General features: G+C 36.1%; 1 long non-coding RNA gene across 1 annotated transcript in view; it reads right to left on the bottom strand.

Moving 5' to 3' along the window:
• Positions 1–3,145: 3,145 nt before the first annotated feature.
• The window catches only part of LOC132528946 (uncharacterized), a 61,873-nt gene continuing 40,398 nt past the window's right edge, over positions 3,146–24,620 (bottom strand). The window contains exons 7-8 of the long non-coding RNA XR_009543341.1: positions 6,372–6,479; positions 3,146–3,228 (exon numbers count right to left, since the gene is read on the bottom strand). This is a non-coding gene — a long non-coding RNA (uncharacterized LOC132528946). The remainder of the gene's footprint in view (positions 3,229–6,371; positions 6,480–24,620) is intronic.

The following is a 24,620-nucleotide window of genomic DNA, read 5'->3' as shown; positions in this document are numbered from 1 at the left end:
TCAACTATTGATTCACATCCAGATGCAGAAATCATTACAGTGCCCAGGCATACTTTCTTGCTTAATTTTTTATGCATATATTTATGTATATTAACCTATGTCATTTTTTCCGTTTCTCCTTTTTTTTTTTTGCGTACTCCCATTGTGGAGCACAGGCTCCGGACGCGCAGGCTCAGCGGCCATGGCTCACGGGCCCAGCCGCGGAGCGGCATGTGGGATCTTCCCAGACCGGGGCACGAACCCGTGTCCCCTGCATCGGCAGGCAGACTCTCAACCACTGCGCCACCAGGGAAGCCCTCTCCTATTTTTATATAAAGTATTTTTGTGGTTGTTAACTTTATAATATATTGTTTAAAGTTTACCCCAAAATATTGTGACCAAACTAGAAGGATATCACCCTGATTTGGATAAATTAACTGATGGAATTTGGGATCATACCTTTATAAGGAGAGAGTGAGCATATATTTATTTGAATAAGAAATAATTATAACATGTTAGATTTAAGAATGCTATTTTTAAATTTGAATATAGGTAGAAGGTTCTATATGAATGCTGAATGGACAAATGAATGACTGTGCTGTGTATTATTTTGGAGGGACCAACCGCCTGCACGCTTATTTCTTTTCCTTCCTGTCCTCATATCACAGCAACTGGAAGTCTAGCAAATGCATTTCCCAGAATCTCTTGCCAGCGGGTTTCTGGTTTAGAGTCCACCAAGCAGAGGCCACAAAGTTCAAAATGCCATGAGAAGCAGAAACCATTGTTCTTCGTCCAGTAAGTAGACCTCATGGGCTTGAACAACTGTGATGCTTTGCAGTTCCTTTTGATCCCCTTGGAAGTTGTTCATCTGGTGTCGTGGTGACCTGAGATCATTAGTGGAAGTTTCCTGTGATTCTGAAACTTTCTAATCCCCTCATGGCTGGTGATAAAACTGAGTAATAGTGAGTAATAATGAATGCTTTCCACAGTCGCTGCTTCTCCAGGCCTTCCTATATATTTTTAAGTCACTAGTTCACTGTATTAAATTTCTCGCTACTTAAAACAGCAGAGTGGTTTTTTTATTTTTATGACTGAACTATGACTGATACCATGCAATTGCTTAAATCAATCTTAAACATTTGAGATTTGGCAACACTGCTTGTTTTAGCCTCAACTTTTCAATGAAAATTTGATAGATCAACTTTCACCACACTGAGCAAAACCCTTAGATAGGCTTTCCAGGATAAGAAATGAGAAAACACTACTATTCTTAGGGAAGAATATGAAAAGTCTATGATATTTGATATATCATATTTGATCTATAACATAATTATGATATTTGATATAACAATTATATTGCGTTAATATTTCTTGAATGTTTACTTTGTGTCGGGCTGTGTTCTGAAAACTTGACATATATTATCTCATTCAATTCTCACAACAATCCTAGGAGGTAAGACACTATGTTTACCCCTATTTTAAGGATATAATAACAGAGGCTCAGACAGGTAATTTGCCTGACGTTGCAGAGCTTGAAAATGGTAGAGACTGCATTTGTATCCAGGTATTGTGACTCCAGAGACCTTACTTTTAAACATTGCAATATGCTGCCGTGTAATGCAATATATAGAAGTCAATCCAAAGATGCATAGTCAATAGAAGCAGTTAAAATGTATAATACGTGACCATAGGTTTTATACAAATTAAAATATTTTCAGAGGTTGTCTATGTAACGTGACTGTGCTCCTTTCCCTGCCTTTCTGTGCCCCCTCCCCCAACTCCCACCACTATTCTGGTATTGGTTATTTGTTAAAAACAATAATGATGGCTATATTAATAACTAATGTTTAATGAGTAGATATTGGCCAGGCACTGTGCCAAACACTTCAGAAATGTATTTTATTCAGTCTTATTATTGTTCACATTTTACAGACTGGAAAGTTGAGGCCTAGGTGATTGAGCGATTTTTCCATGTAGATGAAATATCAGTAATAACCCAGCCTACTCTCTCCAGAGAGTGGCACTTAACCAGGCTATCATGTTCAGGAAGCTGTCACTATGAAGGAAATATATACATTCATGTCCCTTAGAGAAAGTCCCAGTATCTTGAAGGCATTGGAGAAATTCAAATTTAAACTTTTCTTTCTTTTCTTCTTCTCTCTATAAATACCTCTGTGAAAATAAACACATGCCCGGGACCTAAATTAAACTAAAGTGGCAAAGAAAATGAGGACACTAGGCCTAAAAGAAAAACTACTTTCTGCTTTGTCGATAGTGGATTCTTATGGGACTCTTGCTTCTTAAGGAGAATTCTGGATTTATTTCCTGCAAGTGAGAACTTTTATTCTCTTAGTTTAAAAGAAAGTAGAACCAGGAAAGGCCGCATACATGTAAGGCAGAGTTCTGCAGATATCTTGATGTTTGAAGCAAACAGAAGGCATTTATTTGCCTTTTCATTACTATCTTTCTCAGGTGATATGAACACCTATTTGGGCTGGTGAGGGGAGGAAATCTGGATCTAAGCCCTTTGAGATTTCAGGTTCTATAACTCCCAGAGGAAACGAGGATTAATAAAGCATTTTGATGTCAGCAAACTGATACACCACACATTGCCCTGTGCTTCAGTTTGCTCTGCATTTAACACATCAGCTGGAGAAGGCCTGTACCCATCAGCTGCCAGCCTTAGAGTGATCCAGGTTTCACCTTGAGCATACCTCTGAAAAATACATTGCTTCTTTCAGAGGCAGTTATCTGCCAGGTGCCTCATTATGTGATCTCAGAACACCCTATTCATTTATTTTAATTAATTAATTAATTAATTTTTGGCTGTGTTGGGTCTTTGCTTTGTGGGCTTTCTTTAGTTGCAGCGAGCAGGGGCTACTCTGTTGCAGTGCCCAGGCTTCTCCCTGCGGTGGCTTCTCTTGTCGTGGAGCACAGGCTCTAGGTGTGTGGGCTTCAGTAGTTGCGGCACATGGGCTCAGTAGTTGTGGCTCGTGGGCTCTAGAGTGCAGGCTCAGTAGTTGTGGTGCACGGGCTTAGTTGCTCCGCGGCATGTGGGATCTTCCCGGACCAGGGCTCGAACCCAAGTCCCCTGCATTAGCAGGCGGATTCTTAACCACTGCGCTACCAGGGAAGTCCCCACCCTATTAAATTTTGTGGCACTTACCACAGTTGTTGTGATATATTCGTAAAATTATTCTTTTTGAATTTGTCTTCCTCTTTGGCCTGGAGATTATGTTCTACTGTAGACTAAAGAAATTGATTTATAACTGTTATAACTGTTGTAAATTAACAATCAAAGGCTGTAACTATAGGGTTAAAAATAAATAGGGAGAAACATTTTTTCAGGGGATAAACTAGTGAATGTAGGCTTATGTTTTAGAACTTTGGTGAATATATCACTGAGCAGGAAAATTAAAAACCTCAGATTTAGAGCAGGCTTTCTTAATAATCCTAATTCTATTGACACATTGAGTATTTGTGGTGGGAGCTGTCAAACTACTGGGTTAAAAATAAATGTAGTTTGGAGACACTACATGTAGATTCAGTTATGGTGGAAAGAATCAAGAATTTTAGGCTTGGAAGCAAGCCAAATGATGGTCAAATATTCTAATTTTACAAGTGAAGAGGGTAGGTGCTCAAAGTCACACAGTTATTTAGTTTCAAAGCTGAAATTTAAAATAGGTGTATTCGTATCAACATCAGTACCCTTTCTGATCAATGGAAGACACTGCTAAGTTCCACAAATCTACATCAGCCAGTGAGTGCCCTCTGTTGTGAGCAATAGAAATAAACTCCAGTTAACTTCAGCAGAAATGAAATTTACAGAATAATGTTAGGACTTGTGAAATAAAATCACTATGAATTTGGCTTCAGTTGGGTCAACCAAGAGACAGACTTTGGCCAGAACTCCACCAACCTACTAACTGCAATAAACTCTCATTCTTTCCAGCAGATTGCAATGGCAGTCTGAGATACTGGGAATTAACTTGGCTCAGTGTACAACTCCCTGAAAGGTCTGGGCAAGTTAGGTGGGTAACCAGTCATCAGTCATTTTAGGGAAGCAAATAATTAGACCCATGTCAGCTGACTGAGTAACACACTGAATGAATCAGGACTCTCCGGGAGGTGTGCTCACAGTAATACCTTCAGCCCAATTTCAAATTATATTGCTCCTTTTTTATTTTTTAACATCTTTATTGGAGTATAATTGCTTTACAATGGTGTGTTAGTTTCTGCTTTATAACAAAGTGGATCAGTTATACATATACATATGTCCCCATCTCTCTTCCCTCTTGTGTCTCCCTCCCTCCCACCCTCCCTATCCCACCCCTCTAGGTGGTCACAAAGCACCGAGCTGATCTCCCTGTGCTATCGGCTGCTTCCCACTAGCTAGCTATTTGATGCTTGGTAGTGTATATATGTCCATCATTGCTCCCTCTTTTGTGGAGCACCGTCTATTTTCACTAATATTCCCACATATTTACACACATAAATATCAAAGTTCTGAAGTTCTCTGAGTCTGTAGGAAACATGCTGGTATATGGCTCCAGTTGGAAGCCTGGAGACCATGAAGGATGGACCACTGGATATGAAGAAAATTGACTTAACAAAACACTCTCATGCAAGGGAGTTACAGTGTTTTAAGCAAATGGAAAGGGGTTTCTTTATCTGGTTAGTGGGATTGGATAATGAGGGTATATATATATTTTTAGAGAAGATGTTGGGGGTAGGAGTTTATTAATTAATTAATTTATGTTTGCTGTGTTGCATCTTCATTTCTGTGCGAGGGCTTTCTCTAGTTGTGGCGAGCGGGGGCCACTCTTCATCGCAGCACGCGGACCTCTCACTGTCGCGGCCTCTCTTGTTGCAGAGCACAGGCTCCAGACGCACAGGCTCAGTAGTTGTGGCTCACGGGCCTAGTTGCTCCGCGGCATGTGGGATCCTCCCAGACCAGGGCTCGAACCCATGTCCCCTGCATTAGCAGGCAGATTCTCAACCACTGCGCCACCAGGGAAGCCCCATGAGGGTATATTTTTAAGCCCTAAGAATCTCACCCATATAACCACACCTATTATGTCCTCACTCTTTCAGAACCGATGCCATAAATTGTGAGTCACAAATATGTTTTGCACCCTGACATTCACTGCAGCACTATTTACAATAGTCAGGACATGGAAGCGACCTAAATGTCCATCAACAGAGGAACAGATAAGGAAGATGTGGTGCACATATACAATGGAATATTACTCAGCCATAAAAAATGAAATAATGCCATTTGCAGCAACATGGATGGACCTAGAGATTGTCATACTGAGTGAAGTAAGTCAGACAGAGAAAGACAAATATCATATGATATCGCTTATATGTGGAATCTAAAAAAAGGGTACAAATGAACTTATCTACAAAACAAATAGAGTTACAGATGTAGAAAATAAACTTATGGTTACCAGGGGATAAGAGGGGGAGGGATAAATTGGAAATTGGGATTGACATATACACACTACTATAAATAAGGACCTGCTGTATAGCACAGGGAACTTCTACTCAATACTCTGGAATGACCTATATGGGAAAAGAATCTAAAAAAGAGTGGATATATACATATGTATAACTGACTCACTCTGCCATACACTTGAAACTAACATAACATTGTAAATCAACTACACTCCAATAAAAATTTTTTAAAAAATTATTAAAAAAATGTGTCTTATGTAATTTAAAATTTTCTAGTAAGCCACAATTTAAAAGGTAAAAATAAACACATGAAATTAGTTTTTATAATTTAGTTAACCCAATATGCCTAAGATATTATTATTTCAACATATAAGCAGTAAAAATGAGATATTTTACATTCTTTTGTTCTTAAGCACTAAGTTTTCAAGTATCCAGGGTTTATTTAGCCGTATGGGGCTAGTGGCTACTATATGGACAGCACAGGTTTTATCCTCTTTTTCTCTCCTCAAGCTTTTCAGTATGATTATAAGTAACTACCCCGCCCTATAGTCTTGAATCCTTCATGCCTTGCATACCTTCATTGCCAGATTTTCACCTGTCGATAAGAACAGATTTGCATTCCCCTTCAGCACTGTTTAGGCAACATCGAACCCAAGAATCCTCCTTTCTCTAAGCATCTGCTGTCTACAATCTATTCACAAATACCAATTTCTTCACCAGAGTGTTTATTGTAAGCAACACCACCAACTCTGGAGAACTTAAGGAGAAATTATTTTCCTGGATGAATAATGATTAGCTAAAAAACTTCAGTTCAAAAGTCAGAGAATCAGTCTCAGTTAGAAATCAGGGAATACAGTCTAGTTCATGCTAAGGATACCACTCTTGGCACCTGTGCAAGCCTCACAGTACTGCTTTGCTAATGTCTTCATATGTACCTGCATCTTTGCAGATTCAAAGTCAAAGCTGAAGAATTTCACTGATTCAGTATCATGAGCTGGCTCTTTAGGGGGTCAGGGAGAAGTGATATCTAGATCCTTCAGTTTCTGTAGTAGAAGACAGAGTTCTCTTATCACTTGAATCAGGGGAATTCTTCCCAAATAAGATGGGCAGTACAGTGATGCAAGGTAGGATAATGGGCAGTAGGATAAAGAAGTCAACTGTCCCCTACAAAAACACTGGGGAAATAAATACAGTGGAATAAGTGCATTTTCTTATTTTTGGCAAATGAATTTATGGGCTGTCATAAATGCCCTCAGTAAAAACTAAGGGCTTATTTGAAGTGAGAGTTCTTATTTTTTGATCACATTTATGTTGCTAAATATTTTACATTAAAAAATAATATTTCTGATTTTAATAAATCAAATTTTAAAACTATGGCTTCATAACGTAGCCAGTGTTAAATGTTTGGTAGGTTTTTTTTCCTCTGCCAGGAGTAAAATTTTAGAGGCTCTCTGACAATTATTTTGAAGTGATAAATAAAAGCCTTCATAAACTCTTTATCACTGTAATTTTGACATTGCCAGAGTTTTAAAGTCCTTAAGAAAAAAATAATTTAGTTCCAAAAACAGCTTTAAAAAAGCATAAAAATTTTTGTTATGGTATCAAGGCAGTAGTATTCAGTAGTTTTTTTTAATGGAAGAAGAAGACAGAGAACCCACAGCACTCACCATTTACATTAATTTCAATGTCACTATAACTAGGATTTAAAATGCATTTTTATTGCCATTTGTAATCAGCTTCAAAGGTTAGAAAAATGATGTATACTATGCCCCAGTCTTTCCCATGTTTCGTTTTCTCCATGCCATGTAATGAAATGTGAAAACGGCAGGATAATGAACTCTGTGGGATCAAGGGACTGTGTAAAACCTCATCGCAACCAACCAATAAAAGCCTCTTAAGAGGAATGTATGCAGGACACAGCACAGCTGAATTGTGATTCAGGGGCTGGCAGACATACAGCAACAAAGAACTAGGGTTTAAAAATGAGTTGTAATCCAATTTTGATTGATTTTAAATGGAAAATGACACAAGGAAATTCGGGTGCTAAGTGTTATAGGTTCCAGTCTGTTTTTCCTAATTTTCTCAGCTGATGCCTCAGTACAGATTTTCGGGTAATCAAAAACATTCATTGATAACTAACGAGTTTATGATTAGGACAATATTCCAGAGTCATAATGTAAAGATAAGTCTAACATTACCAAGAAATCAGCTATGATTTTATTTGTTCTATTTTTTCCTTCTGTATATAATGGTTAACATTTTTATTAAGTGCTTGCTATGAGCATATACTGAACACATAATATTAAAACATATAACCAGGTAATTAATTCAACTTCCTTATAATGATTTAAAATGCCAGTTTGGTAAATGTGTCCCAGCTGATTATATTGAGAGCAATTTGATGTGATCAGCCAGCTAAGTGACTTATCTCCACCTGGCATATTGCTACTTTCTTCATCCTGCATCAGGCACTAGTGGCAAAATGAGCTATGATTCCAGCTGCTTTGGTACTGATGCCCTTACTTACTCAATTATAGAACACTTTGCTTCATTAGACACTGAGGAGCGCCTTAAATAGTAGAGGAACCAACTATATGGGTTTTTTTTATTTCCCAGAGTACCATCCATGCCAGAAGACAGGAAAAAATCAATAGAGATGGAGCTGTCATATTTTTCAAGCAAAGTATTCTTTACAGTGAGAGGCAAGTCACAATGAGGATGACTGAATGAGACCCAGCATCTGAAGGGAAATGAAGACGCAGTGTAGCATGAGCATATCTGACTCAGTTTTCTAGCTTCTACTATATTCCCACCCTTTCATAGCCCATGCTCAGATCATAATTTCACTACTCATTTAACATCTTTATTGTAAACATGAATCCAGAGTACAGAGACTTCATTCTTATTTTCTATCTCAAGATTATGTCAAACATTACTTTCTTTAACACCCCTGACACTTCCTATGTATCTTTTCCTATAATGTCCATATTATTCTGGGTTTTGCTTTTTTGTTTATTCAACAAATATTTATTGAGAACGTACTACATTCCAGGAACTGTTCTGGCAGCAGTGACTGGAGCATGAACAGGGCACATATTATTCCTGATATCATAAAGCTTAAATTCTAAACAGGAGAGGCAGACCATAAACAAACAAATAAATAAGTAAAATATAAATTATCAGAGGATGCTAAACGCTATGGAGCAAAATAATTCAGGATAGAGAGTGGGGGGGCTTCCCTGGTGGCACAGTGGTTGGGAGTCTGCCTGCCGATGCAGGGGACGCGGGTTCGTGTCCCAGTCCGGGAAGATCCCACATGCCGCGGAGCGGCTGGGCCCGTGAGCCATGGCCGCTGAGCCTGCGTGTCTGGAGCCTGTGCTCCGCAACGGGAGAGGCCACAACAGTGAGAGGCCCGCGTACCGCAAAAACAAAAAACCAAAAGAGAGTAGGGAAATTGGAGGTATATTTTTAAATAGGATGGCTAGGGAAGACGTTGCCAAGAAGATAACATTTGAGTTACGGCCTGAAAGAAGAGAAGGATCAAACTCTGTAGACATCACAATTATGTTATTAATAAGAGAATGGGTTTGTGCAGCTGGGATGAGCTACATAAAAATGCATCAATGTAGGTAATCATAGAAATTATTAATACAATAACCACAATGCTATTATAATACTTTTGACAGAGGTATCCAGTTTACTCTTAGAAGCAGAGTCCACAGAGCACCTGCAAACTATTAATCAAGTAATCATAGAAGGTTTGAATTAAAGTTGTAAAATAAGAGTGTGAAAAAACACACATTATATGTGTTCAATTGTAACCAAAATGTAGTGTTGGAAATTAACCAAGTAGAAGGTAGCAACTTTGAAAGGTAATAATATATGATAGTTTGAAAAATGCATGCAGTTTAATATTATGAGACAGGTTAGTCCTTATTAATATAAATCTACCACTAGAATTTTTAGAGACAATTTTGTTAGCCGGAGGAGAGACTATGATATTGTGATGAATAATAAGCTTATATGTAGAAGGCTTACATGTAGCTTGGGCAAGAGCGGATCTTGTGTATAGATCATTATTTAGAGCCTATTACTAAAAACATGAAAATTAGGATCTTGATAATACTTTTTAAATGAAAGGTATTTTTAAACTTACATTAATAAATATTAATATCCTTCCTCAATTTAAAAAATCTGGATGGCCTTTCATTTTATATTTAAAAGCTAAGAGTCTAAGACACAAATTCATTTGATCATATCATACATACAAATTAAATCAAACTCTATAAAGAGGTCATAGAATAGTTCACTAAGTCATATAAATAATTAATGAGTCCATGATAAAAAATAGATTATTCTAATGATTCACTTAGTTTTCTAAGTATTGAAGACATTCAAATAGGCAGCTTACTGTTTTTCCTTGGATTCATTTTATTTTTATCATTTTCCTACAAAATACCTTGTAATCCAGCTACCACTGTTGGTATACTTCCCTAGGCATTAACTCAAGTTAGCTTTTAAAATGTTAATCACACATTCTTTGAATAGATACAGGAGGCTGGAACATTAATTAAGGTTAGATTAGTCGATGAAAGAGTTTAACATTAACTTTAGCAGTAATGAAATGCTATAAAAAGTATATATATTCAATGAGCAGAAATTTTAGCAGAGAGCAAAGGTCCTTTCTGCTGTAGCAGATTTATTAAGTCACTATTAATATTTTACAAATTCAGTCTCCAAAAAAAAGTAGCAATGGCTTAGTTACTTATCTTCCCATTGCTTTCCTAGAAACCATATACAGCATCAAGGAGAATAGAGGGAGGAAAGAGGGAATTCACAAACTATATTTTCTGCAAAGCTAGGAAGCATCGAAATTCTGGAAACTACACGTACACATAAGGAAAGCATATGAGACCTGTGAAGTCTGCAGGGGAAACTGCTGGGTGCAGGGTGTCAGGGAAGAGTGGGGAGTTCTGATTGGCAAGTATCAGACATTGATAGGAAATAATCTCTCTCAGGAGAGAGTCCTACAAAGAGTAAGAATTTAAAAACTTTAATTAAAAATTTTCCAAAGCAATTATCTGTTCAAATAGAAAATAAAATCTGCATTAATAAATTTCTTAGATAAAAAGAAAAGAAAAATGAGAACTTGGGGGATACAGCCAAATGTATCTGTTCAAATAGAAAATAAAATCTACATTAATAAATTTCTTAGATAAAAAGAAAAGAAAAATGAGAACTTGGGGGATACAGCCAAATGTATACTCAGAGGTAAAGTAACATGCTTTAAAGAGGGCATCATGTTAAAAAAAACCAAGATGTTAATAAATTATTCAAATAAAGAATACAGAAGGGATGAAAATGGTTTACAGAAATATGAGAATGGAAATAAATGGGATCAAAGTAGAAAAGTGATAATTTTTTAAAAATTAGGAAAGAAACAATTCATAAATAAATCCAAAATATGGGATTTCTGTTGCAATTATTTTTGTTTTTGCATGTTTGTGGAAAGTAGGGATGAGGAGGGTGTGTGATAAAATAGAGCATAAACTCTATGACAAATGTGATAAAAAAAAAATTTAGACATAAAACAGGAGATAAAATGAGAGATATGAAGTTTAAGAGACTACCTTTCAGAGACCCACTAATAGATTTGAAAATATTATTGAAATAGGTAATTTTCTGAAAAATTACCAATATTGACTACAAAAGTAAAAAAAAAAATTGAATAATAACCATGGAGAAACAAAAAATACATTATTAAATTTATTAAAGGATTCTTTCCTTAATGGCTTAATTGTAGATGTGACTGATTCTATACAAACTACCACAGGTTAGAAAAATGGAAAGTTTTTTCTGTCATTTTCAAAGTGAACATATTTCTGAGCACAAAACATAGTAAAGTTCTCTTTCCCTCACTCACTTTAGGCAAACCTGCTTATGACTACATAGAATAAAAAGGAAACCTTTGGGATTGATTAAAAATCACAACAGAAACAGAAGCAGACTCATAGACACAGAGAACAGACCTGTGGTTGCCAAGGTGGATGGGGAGTGGGGGAGGGTTGGATTGGGAGTTTGGGACTAGCAGATGTAAACTATTAAATATAGAATGGATAAACAACAAGGTCCTATTGTATAGCACAGGGAACTATATTCAATATCCTGTAATAAACCATAATGGAAAAAGAATATGAATCACTTTGCTGTATACCAGAAACTAACACAGCATTTTAAGTCAACTATACCTCAATACAAAAATTACAACAAACTAATAACCCTCTACAACCACATAGAGTTATTCATAGGAATTCAAGGATATATTAGTATTAGGAAATATAGTGATATTATATTATCAATGTATTATAGAAAAAATACAACCATTTCAATAACCAAAACTGTATATAATAGAATTACATATCTAAAAGCTTATGAACCAAGAGGAAAATGAGGCAAGTATGGTGTTACAGAAACCTTGAGAAAAATGTTTCAGTTAACAGGTTGGGTGTTGGTTCTAAGATCTGGAATATAATGAAGATAGAAAGAAAGCCATTGTGTTAAGTAAGATGGAAAGTATTGAGACCTTGCTAAATGTAGTTTCAGGAGCAGAAGGGAGAATAGAGTGAGAATACAGAGAGGAAATACAGATAAATCTATGACGTTGGCTATGAGGTCAACAATACATAAATAATTGAATTGTGTGGTAAACTATCCAACTTCTTTAATATCAACTTTGGAATAACTAGAAATTAGAAGATTGTACACCTAACTAGAGATTCTATCACCTATAATATTCATTCATTCTTTCTTTCATTCACCAATAGCTGAGCAGCTACTAGAGAGAAAACACTGTAGCAAAGGATTCCAAATTTTATTCTGTTCATGAGGAGTTTGTGTGTTCTAGTTTTGGAAATTAAGATAATTAAAATACAGAATAGAAGGTTTAGGGCTATAATAAATTTTGTGCAGGCCAAACACACACACACATACACACACACACACAGCAGAATATTTCCCATAATTATTTCTTGCAGACCATGGTTTAATGCATATCCCAGAAAAATGCACACTAATACTTTTTAAATCATATTTTATCTAGAAAATAAAGGTAGATATATTTAAATACGTTATACTATGATAAAGTGTAAGTCTCTAAACACAAGGCAATTACTTGGACGCTTCAGGCATAATAAATCAATAAAATGAAACCATGAATCTTTCAAGGAAAATTGTTGGTTGTTCAGAATTTGTTTGGGCATCACAAATCTCATTTTCTCTTTAAATATTGACCTAATTTTAGTAAAGCTTTTTGGAGAGTATAGGTAAATCAAAACCTTCAAATGCCAGGAAAAACAGAACTGGACTAGGAAAACAAAAATTGCAAAAGTTGGTGAATGATAGTATTGATAGTTCAGATAATTGGTCCAAAACTGCTTTTTATTTGTTAATTAATTACAAACATGAATTCTGAAAAAAATTTACTGAGCACTTACCTTGTGTAAGGTACTGTGACATGCAATAGGAAGAATACATAAAGAAGCAAGAAGTCTACCCAGTCATATTTTATAGTTTAAAGTCTTCAGCATTTCCAGTAGTGCAGATCTCTGAAACAAATTACCTGTTTTGTCTTATCTGAAAATTTTATTCTTTATTCTTATTGTTAAAAGGATATTTTTGCTGAACATCAAATTCTGATTTCTTTTAGCACATAGAATTCTGGTTTCTTTTAGCAATTAAAGATGCCGTTCCATTTTCTTTGTTTTTTTTTTTTTCCGAATGGGAAATCAGTTCATTTAATTCATATAGCTATTCCTCTGAGTGTCATATATCTCGCCCCCCCCGCCCACCTTTTGCTACTTAAGACACTTTCTTTTCTTTTGATATTCATTTGTAGTTTGATTATACTGTCCCTCAGTGTTATTTTCTTTGTATTTATCCTTGTGTGGAGTTAGCTGAGCCTCTTGTTAGTCCCCAGATTTGTGAAAAATTTCTCCAAATATTTTCTGCCCTATTGTCCCTCTCTTATATTTCTAGAACTCCATTTGCATGTATCAGACCACGTAACAGTTATCACAGTTCAGTGATACTATTTATTTTTTTTTACAATTTTTTTATCTACCTTCAGATTGGCGAATTTCAGTTGATCTATGTTCAATTTCACTGACATTTTCTTCAGTCTCCAATCTGCTGTTAAGCCCATTGAATATATGTAAAGGCCTTGTCTGCTCCTTCCAATACCTCAGCCACCATAGAGCTTTTTCTGTTGAATACTTTAAAAAATTTCTTGACAATGAATCACATTTCACTACTTCTTTGAAGTCTAGTACTTTTTATTACATGTTAGACATTGTTGGAGAAAGATGTAAAAACTGTAATTTCTGTTATCTTCCTCTGAAAGTGTTTATTTTTGTTCTAACAGACAGTTAAATTACTGGTCATTCTCCTTGACCTTGTGGAGGGTTGTTTCAATACATTGCTACTTTGTTTTAAAATCTGAAACTTACCATTTTAATGACTGATATTTCACTAAATCTAGCTGAGATATAGTTGAGAGCAATTATAACAACAGCAACACTGCTAATGGATTGAATCGCTTTTAAATTTATTTATTTATTTTTGGCTGTGTTGGGTCTTCGTTGCTGCGTTTGCAGAGAACGGGGGCTACTCTTTGTTGAGGTGCGCAAGCTTCTCATTGCGGTGGCTTCTCTTGTTGCAGAGCACGGGCTCTAGGCACGCGGGCTTCAGTAGCTGTGGGACGTGGGCTCAGTAGTTGTGGCTCACAGGCTCTAGAGCGCAGGCTCACTCGTGGCTCACAGGCTTAGTTGCTCCATGGCATGTGGGATCTTCCCGGATTAGGGCTCGAACCCCTGCCCCCTGCATTGGATTATTAACGACTGCGCCACCAGGGAAGTCCCTGGATTGAATCACTTTTAAAAGGTTTTCAAACAGAAAGAGAGACACGAAGAAAGAAAACAAGTCGGTTGCCTTCCCATTGCCCTTAGGATAAATGCAATCTCCCAAGATTGAGATACATCACCCTTCATAGTCCCATCCCAGAGTAACTTTCCAGTTTTCCAGTCTCTGCTATCTTCTACTAACACCCAGCAGTAGAACCTAACTCAATTCAAGACTCAAAACTTTTGCAAATGCTGTTTTCTACACCAAGGATAGTCTTATGGCTAATATCTTTTCAATACTGCTCACATGTTACTCATAAAATCTGTCCTAATTCTATCAGACAAGGTTAGGTCCTGCATCCTAAGACCTTCTACAATACTTTTTTTATATGTCTATAACAGATTTTATCTCAGCATATCAGTTCTCTAGAGGAATTCTTCTTGAACATTTATTCATTTATGCAACAACAGCTACTCTGTACGTAAGATGTACCAGGCATTGGTCTAGGTGCTCAGGATACAGTGACAAAAATAATACAAATGATTTTTTAACTCAGAGTGTAGCGGGTGTTGTGTTCAGATTTTGTTGTGAGAAGCAGTACTAGACAGTGGTTAAGGGGACAGACTTTGGAACTGGACTGCATGGTTTGAAGCCCATCTCTACTATTTATGAGCTGTATACCCTTGAACAAGGTATTTCCCTGTGTCTCATTTTCACCATTTGATAAGTGTAAATAGTATTTCATAGGTTCCATGTGAGCTTAAAATATGTAAAACATTAGAATGGTGCCTGGCATACAAGAACTCAATAAATATTTTATATTATTTTTGTTTCTCATGCCTATAGTATGATGTCCAAAACAGTAGGTGCAGACAACATATTGTTGAATGAATGAATGAATGAATATCTATGCTTCTGGATTAAAAGATAAATATCACATATCGAAGAAATTTTATATTGCTTCTCTTTTTTTTTTAAACCAAGAAAAAGTTATATAAGAAGCTCTAGCTTCTTATATAAAAAACGCAAGCTAAGAAATGTTAAAAGTTGGGGCTTCCCTGGTGGCGCAGTGATTGAGAGTCCGCCTGCTGATGCAGGGAACACGGGTTCGTGCCCTGGTCCGGGAAGATCCCACATGCCGCAGAGCGGCTGGGCCAGTGCGCCATGGCCGCTGAGCCTGCGTGTCTGGAGCCTGTGCTCTGCAACGGGAGAAGCCACAATAGTGAGAGGCCCACGTACCGCAAAAAAAAAAAAAAAAAAAGTGGATTTATTAATGCAGTAACAGTATTTGCTTCTATTCTACTGCTACTTTCACTTGTTCATTCAACAGAAATTTTTTGTGCTCTTCTTAATTAAAAACAAAAAATGTGACTGTTCTTTTCCTTGGGAGTTTATAAGCTAGATGGGAAATTGATATGTAATTACATATAATAAAATAAAATGTAGTATACAATGAGTATGTGAAGGAAAGAAATGAATCACACATTTGAAAGCATGCATGAACTGCTTGGCATATATTAATTTGAATTATATGAAACTGCCAACATTTTAATGGCTTGACTATTCAAATGGCAATTTTATATGATTCAAAATAATAGCAGATCATAAAAAATACATTCCATGTATCAGAATAATATGTTATTCAGAAGAGGGGAAAACTTTCAAGGATTCATTTTTCAGGTTGACAAAGCTTTAGAAAAAAAGGCGACTGGAACAGATTTGAAGAAAAAGTAGATAAGAGTCAAGCGATTCAAAACAGTGATTCTTAAAATGCGGTACACAATCTTAGAGGAGCATAGGAAGTAATGACCAAACCTGAAAGAATAGCGGTCAGGTATTTTTTAAAAATAGTTATTTTATTTCATTTACTTCATTTTTCCCATAGTATTCCACTTTCTGAAGTTGAAAGGCGGAGGGAAAATTGCTCAAGATAGGGTCTCTCTAACTAATGAAGTAAACATTCTTATAATTAATTACATTTTACAGATCTAGTAACTTTATAAATCTAATAATTTTATTTTATTTTTATTTTTTGGCTGCACCATGCACCTTCCAGGATTTCAGTTTCCCAGCCAGAGATCAAACCTGGGCATGCTGCAGTGGAAGTGTGAGGTCCTAACCACCGGACCACCAGGGAATTCCCTATAAATCTAATAATTTTAAATATCTATGTCTATGTACTTTATGATAATATTTCCGCCCAGTAATTCTTACTTAATATAACTCCTAAAATTCCAAGTGACTAAGCTGGTTTTTTAGTTCTCTATTGTGTAGCACTAAATTATTCTGCGTTAAGTCAGAAGAATTTAAGTTAATTTTCTTGATCTACTTAGAAATTCACTTAGTGAAATGCAACAACATGCATTTCAAGGAGTCAGTTCTTTGTTCAAAATCATGCATTTAATGAATAGAAGGATACCAGAGCTGCAGGACACTCAATACTTAAAGCACTGCATAAGATTAAAAACACTGAGTAAATAGAAAATAAGGATTTTTAGTTAAGTTTCATGCTTTAAAGTGCAAGTTACTTGAACTCTAATTAAAGATAGACTATTTGTTAATATTTCTCACTTGAAGGCTTCGATTTATGCTTTTTTAAAATGGAAATTTCAAATGATATGTGTGTTGTTTATGATAAGTCCACTTAGCCAAGGGAGAATTTTGACTAGATTTCATATTAATTTATCTGCCTTTAATACTGATAATGTCATTTCAGCATCTTCACATGACATGAAAATAAGCAAAACAGCTACTCAGTCTTTGAACAAAATATATACTAAAACAATGTGCTTTGTCTAAAGCACTTACTCAAAAATTACTCCAATATGCTAACTAATCTGAACATTATTCTCTTACAGATATCAGTTCCATTCCTGAAACAATTATAAATGAAAATAAATATGTAAGGAGACAACAGCATTTTGATGTTGTGCAATCACCTCTGAACTGGGATTTAGGAGATCTTTGTTCGTCACCTGGGAAATGAGGAGTGTAAATTAGATTGTCTTTATCAGCTCTAACGTTTCATGATACTAATACTAGATTCACAAAGGTTCTGAAACTGCTGTAAAAAGGGCTTAATGGAAAATGCAAAGAGTTTGCCAGAAGATAAGCTATGTGTCTTATCTTTTTCTTTCTCATAGTTTAATCAGTCTGTACTGAAAGAAAAAAATCTTTTATACACAAAGAAGAGATATTGTTTAACTGAAAACCCTTCCAAATATAGCAGAAAAGGAGAAATAACTCTTCTTTGCATTTAAATAACCCATATGAAAGAATTAAAAATATATTCTGAAACTTTTATCAAAGTATCTGTTTTTCACTTGATCCCACTTGCAAAATAAACGTATTTTGACAAAATCAACCATAGGTAAATGTGTGAAGAATCTATAGGAAGACACCTTCTTGCATCCCAAATATTTAATCTTCATGCTGGGCTCCTCCTTCCATTATACTGATATCTTTTCTAACTCCTTGGAACACAGGAGTTCTTTTTGCCCACTAATGCTAAGACTAGTTTTCAACTGATTACTCACTATAGGGAAGTGCAAGGTAGGAGCCTACTCAGTGAAAAATACATGGATTTTAACACTGAGGACCCAAAGTGGTGAATACCTAAGTGATGAAATCCCAATATTATAGTATATTTAAGCAAAGTTCTCTTCCATCAGACTACCAAGTAGATACAGAGAAAGCTGGTCGTACATTTGCACCTCTATATTAAACGGTTACAGATCTATTTCCTTGGGTTTTAGGCACAAACTCAGGTTCACACTGGCATAAGAAAATAAATGGTGTAAACCATTTAAGCATTAAAGTTATGGATAATGAGGGACTAAGGTCTAGAGAGAGACCATCAAAGGGATGTTTGGCAGTAAGAGGAAAGAGTATTTGGCATGTCAGCTGAGAATCAACAAGAACTTACACAGGCAGAGAGAGGGGGGAAAGAATCAAAACGCACAAAAGGGAAAGTCATCTGTTGGGCTTCAGAGCAAACACAATATATCTGGTGTGTGAAACTCTGATGATGCTTATCGCATAGCTCAGAATATTCAAGTCTACTTGTAGAATACTGTCCTTGTCTGAGCATGCATGCCCTCCATTTGATCCCTCACTAATCCCTCAATAACTTGCTACACGCTTCCAAGAGTACCCAAAACAAACCAAGAGAGTGAAAACACCAACCAACCAATGAACAAAATCAGGCAATTTTTATTTGCCTGATTTTTCTTTGACTTTATAGAATGGTATAAATTGAAAACCTTATTTCTTTATACTTGGTAAAAAATAAATCTCTTTAGTTAATTAGACAACTAAATCTCTTTAGTTAATTAATAGTCACTAAGCTTACCTAACAGCTTCAGAAGAATTTATGTCAATAATTAACTTACTCTCCATTGGTAGTTGAGTGGGGGTGGAGATTCTAGAAGCCTGGACTGAGCCTGGCACAGAAGGAAGACAGGATAAATGACAGGAATAATTCCTTAAGAAAGATAATTTACCAAAAGTGACATAATAAAAAATAGTCTCTGGGCTTCCCTGGTGGCGCAGTGGTTAAGAGTCCGCCTGCCGATGCAGGGGACATGGGTTCGTGCCCCGGTCCAGGAAGATCCCACATGCCGCAGAGCGGCTGGGCCCGTGAGCCATGGCCTCTGAGCCTGCGCGTCCGGAGCCTGTGCTCCGCAACGGAAGAGACCACAACAGTGAGAGGCCCGCGTACCGCAAAAAAAGAAAAGTCTCTGAACAGTTCTATATCTATGGAAGAAATTGAACCTATAACTTAAAATCTTCACAAAAAATAAAATGCCAGCCATTACTTGTGAGTTCTTCTAAACGTATAAAAAATACATAATATTAATCAAAGCAAAACAAAACCAAACCTTCCTTGGCATATAAAGAGAGGGACTACTTTCCTATGTATTTTATGAGGTTAGAATAAATCTGATACTAAAACATGACAAGGACAATGTAAGAAAGAAAAATTACAGGCCAGTATCTCTCGTGACATGTAAGCAAAACCCTTAAATAAACATTAGCAAGTCAAATAAAGTAATATAAAAATATATGATGTGTTATCATGATGAACTGTGATTTGTTTCAGGAAAGCAGGTTTGGTTTAATATTAGAGAAGTTATCAATATAATTAATCACATTAATAGAATAAAGAATAAAAATAATTTAACTATATCGATACAGAAAAGTCATTTGACAATATTCAACACTCAATAATGATAAAAAAATTTCCACAAATTTCAGTGGAAGTAAGCTTCCTCAATTGCGTAAAGGATATTTATAAAAAAACTCATAGTTAACATTACATTTAATGATGAAACATTTAATATTTTTTCCTTAGGTTGCGAATAAGGCAAGAATGTCATTATTACCACTTCTATTAAACTCTGTACTGTAGGTTCTGTCCAGGTCAAAAAGCATTAAAAAAGTATAAAGGTTGGGAGGAAAAAGGGAAACAGATGACATGATTGTGTATATATATAAAATCTAGTAATACTTACAGATAAACTAGTAGAAATTGCTCTGTAAATTTATCAGGATTCAAAGCTAATATACAAAAGTAAATTTTATTTCTATATGTTGTAGACAAGAATTAGAAAATAACAATAAAATATCATTTATAATAGCACAAAAAATCTAACACCTAGAAATAAATCTTCCAATAGATTGCTAAAACTACAAAATATGGTTGAGACAAGTTTAAAATAACAAAAATAAATAGAACAGAAAGAATGCCATGTTCCTGGATTGGAAGACTCACTACTTTGTACCATGCAGAATTTTAAAAGAGCCCTAATGGTTCACACCATTGTGTAATCTCCCCCTCCTGACTGTGGGCAGACCTTTTAACTTGCTGCTAACCTACAGAATATGGCAAAGGTGATGGGATTTTACAGACATAATTAAGGTCCCTAATTATTAAGAAAAAGGACAATTATCCTGAGTGGGCCTGGCTAATCACATGAGCCATTTAAAAAAGGGTTTAGACAGCAAAGAAGGAAGAAGTCAGAGACTCTTTCCTCCTGGTCTTGAAGAAGCAAAAGCTGCCAGATTTCTATGCTGCCAGATTTGTGTATGGTCAAGGTCTGATTCCTGACCTCTGAGGGCCCCTGAGACAGATCTAAAGTAGAGGGAGACTCGGGCCTTAAGTTAATGGAGAGAAATCACATAACCAATGAGCTGGTAAGGTCCTTCACAGCATTTACCACGTTTAATGCAGGGGTCAAATAAATGTTATTCCCCCCAGTGATTCAGGCCACAATGAACTCCCAGATTCACCCTACACAGACAGTCCAGGAGACCCTAGAGCTCATTAAGAACACTGTGGCTGATGACTGTGTCCGGTTCCATGTGTTGAGTGCCTTTGACCCCTGCCCATCAGCCTCGTTGATGACCAAGCCTTGGGCTCCCAACTGCTCCACCAGATTATGTAGTTCATATACCTGGAAGTCAGTTTTGGTCCCCAACTACTACTGTATTGACTACTGTAACACTGACAGCTGACACTATATAAGCCTCACCACCAGCATCTATTGGCTCAACCCGCTCCACCTCCAGCCTTAGGGCTTCAGGAGCATCCAAGGAATTAACAACAATATCTCAGTCTAAGCCTATGAGACCCAGGTGAAATTTATTTTTGAGTTGATGCAGAATATTGACATAGACCTGGGGCCAGTTTTACACTTCCCACCTGCTCACTCCTAAACTCCTCCAAGAACAAGACCGGGGGTGAGGGAGGGCCAGCAGGAACCTGGTTATCCCTCCACCCAACTTCTCCATCCCTCGATGGAGTGGCTTTCTGGCCCCTCCTATCTTAGAAGGTATCTGGCTTCTCTGTTTCATGCTGGCTATTTAACTACTCCACCCTCCAGGCCTGACTTACCAAAGGCATATCTGAAAAATCTCAACCAGCTTTTACCTGCTTGAAGTGTTTAATTTAGGGCACTCTTGATGGGCTGCTTTCTCTAGAGCTTATATATTTCTTCTTGCTGTAAATTCCTTTCCTCTTTTGCCCTCCTCTCTTCTTGGATTATTTAGCTGTCTCCTCATCTCTCCTCTCTTGCTACCCATCCCATCCCCTACCCTCCAATTTATTTTACATCTGGAGCAGGACTTAGCCAAACGGTGCTGCTACCATAATTGTCACAACAATTAGTCAAATAATGTGCTCTGTGCAGGAAAAAAAAGAAAAGAAAAAGAAATGAATATTTAAAAGAGGACCCTGAGTTTCAGATCAGACCCCAGACCCTGCCAACAGTTTGACTGCAGCCGTGTGACCCCTAGCCCTGGGTAGGGAACCTAGATAAATGATGCCTAGACATTGGATTGTGGAAAATGAGATAATTAATGAGTGTCAGTTTAATTCCCTAAATTTGTGGTAATTTGTTATGCAGCAATAGAAACCCAAAACACTAAAAATTTTAAATCTCACCCAAATTAATCTACAAATTCAACAAAATTCCAATAACCCCAGAAGCTTTTAAAAAGTAAAATGAACAAGCTAATTCTAAAAGGAAATGTAAAGCTAATTCTATAAGGAAATGTAAAGAATTTTATGAGCCAAGGAAATCTTGAAGAAGAATAAAGCTGGATTACTTATATTCCTAGACATCAAGACATAAATCTATAGTGATTGTGAATATGTGATATTGGTGCAAAGATAGATATATAGATTAAGGAAACACAACAGAGAGTTCAGAGATAGATTCACACGTGTGTTCATCAGTTTTGTGATAAGAACATCACTAAAGTTTGTTGTACAAAAACAGTCTTTTCAATAAATGGTGCTGGGCCAGTTGAATATTCATAAATAATATGGATAAACCTTGATCTCTAAAAATTTAATTTGAGATGTACCATAGATATAAATATAAAAGGTAACATAATAAAGCTTCCAAAATAAAATATAGGAGAAGGTCTTCAAGTGTTTGAGGTATGCAAAGGTCCCTGAAACAGTTCACAAAAAGTGAATGTTGAAAGAAAAAAATGATAAATTGGTTTTTATGAAATTAAGAATACCTATTCCACAAAGGACACTATTATGAGAGCGGAAAGATAAGCCACTGGCTGGAACAAGATAATTGCCTGACATACATCCATCAGAGAACTTGTCTTCAGAATAATATACATCTTGTTCAATAGAAATCAATCAACAAGATTAAGAAAATCAATCAATAAGAAAAACATAGATCTCGATTTTATAAATGAGGAAACGTAAAGGCAAACAAAGAGAGGAGATTCAGATGGCCAAAAACCATGAAAACATGTTCAGTGTCATTGGTCATTAGGGAAATGCAAATTAAAACTGTAATGAGGTATCACTGCACAAAAACTGGAATTATTAAAATTAAAAGACTAATAATACCAAATGTTTTCTTACTTAAAAGAACTTGGATATGAGGTAAAATTCAGATTCTTGATTTGATATTAAGTTTAAATTGATAATTCAGGGTCTTGTTCTTTCTTTTCCTCTACATGTTAATATTCTCAGGGGACAGACGTTATGGATATTGACTAGTAAGCTTCTTGGAAGAAAACCTGTGGTTCGTCATGTTAACAAAGAAAACTATGGTGTTCTTCAGTACAGTGGGGAGAAAGGTCAAACAAGACAAGAAGAGAGGGGCTCATAGAAAGCTTCTGAACAGAACTCAGTTATAGCATAAATTACTCTCTATGAAATGATGTGAATAGACTTCTAGAGGCATCATGTCCAGGGAACTGATTATTGCACTTCTGTTTTTGTTTTGTTTTGTTTTGTCTTTATATTCTTCCTCCACTTCTTTTCTTGTAGAAATAACATTTTAAATAATGGTAGGTATAATGGCAGAATACTTGCAGACAGGAAGGTATCATTACTGCAGTATTCTACAAATTTTGCTAACTATGTGATCTGCCCTAAGTATAAGAATCTTAACTATAATTTCTAATGGAAGTCTCTATTCCAATATAACTTTATAATAATACTAGGAAGGTTTCTTTGATTCAAATTATGAGAAATTGAATGAGAATGATTCAACTCACACTGCAGAGAAAAAAAGTGTGCTGTGCAGTTAAACACAATTAAATAACTATAAATAATTCATACATTTCTCATGCTCATTACTAAAGCACTTGCTCAGACCCTTAGACATAAAGCTAAGGAACTCTCCTTGTAAGGTATCTTTCCTTTTCCTTTGTCCAGCCTCTGCTGATCTCTGTATGTCCCAATTTCCTCCAATCCCACTAACCACTGATATAAAATTGCTTCCTTTTATCAGGGACATTATTACTAATAGTAGAAATTGATGAGTCTATGATACATTTTCTCCTCCTCCTTCTCCTCCCCTTTCTTCTCCTTCTCCTTCTTCTTTCAACCTATAAAATTCTTCCTCCCAGGTATAGCTGAGTGAATCATTTACGGACACTTCACCCTATATAGGCCAATCAGATTCTGCCTTACAGGAACTTGAATCTATGATTCAGAGACAGGGAGGCAGTCTTTGAGTGTGCATGAATCCAAAGCTGTAAACTCAAGAACTGTGGGGGTCCTGTGCCTGGAGACCCATGCTAGTTCAAGATCTCGAGACTTAATCACATTGCACGGATATATGTGTGTGTGTGTGTGAATGTGTGTGTGTTAAGGGATTAAGGGATGACTATATAAGCATTCTTGCTTATAGTAATTTATTCAAACTACAAAAATAACTCCTTAAAGCATATATTACAACAAAAGATAGACGTACTCAAGGGTTTGCAATAATAATGTGTGCTACTGCATAAAGGACCATAACAACCCTTCACAAGAAATGTCACCATTTTGAGGATTAAAGGAATTAATGCATATAAAAAAACTTAAAACAGTCTCTGGGAGATAATGGGCACTCAATAAATTTTAGTTATTATTATCATTATGGAAAACTGGGTTTGGTGATCTCTTACGATAAAAAAAAAAAAGAGGTAAAAGGAAAGGGAAGGTGAAGAAAAGAGAAATGACATTTTTATCAGAACATGCGAAAACTTTGCATTGCAAGTTCACAAGAGTGTGGTCAGAGTAGAAAATAAAACAACACTGTGGCTCAGCTCTGAAGAGGATAGCTGAATAACTGTGAAATGAGGGGTTTTCTTTCCTTCAATTTCCTAAAGTGCACTTTAAAAAAATCACCCATTTTCTTTTAATCCCTTTAAGTATTCAGCCAAAAATTGGTGCATTGGAAAGTGTATCGCGAATACATGCAGCTTGAGAACCAACAGGCTAGTTAATGAAATTATTCTAGTGTAGTTTTTATTGCCAAATT

The sequence above is a fragment of the Lagenorhynchus albirostris genome, chromosome 11 (assembly GCF_949774975.1).
Source record: "Lagenorhynchus albirostris chromosome 11, mLagAlb1.1, whole genome shotgun sequence".
NCBI classification, from domain to species: domain Eukaryota; kingdom Metazoa; phylum Chordata; class Mammalia; order Artiodactyla; family Delphinidae; genus Lagenorhynchus; species Lagenorhynchus albirostris.
Note: the sequence above shows the minus strand (reverse complement) of the source record. Positions and strands in the feature narration are given on the sequence as shown.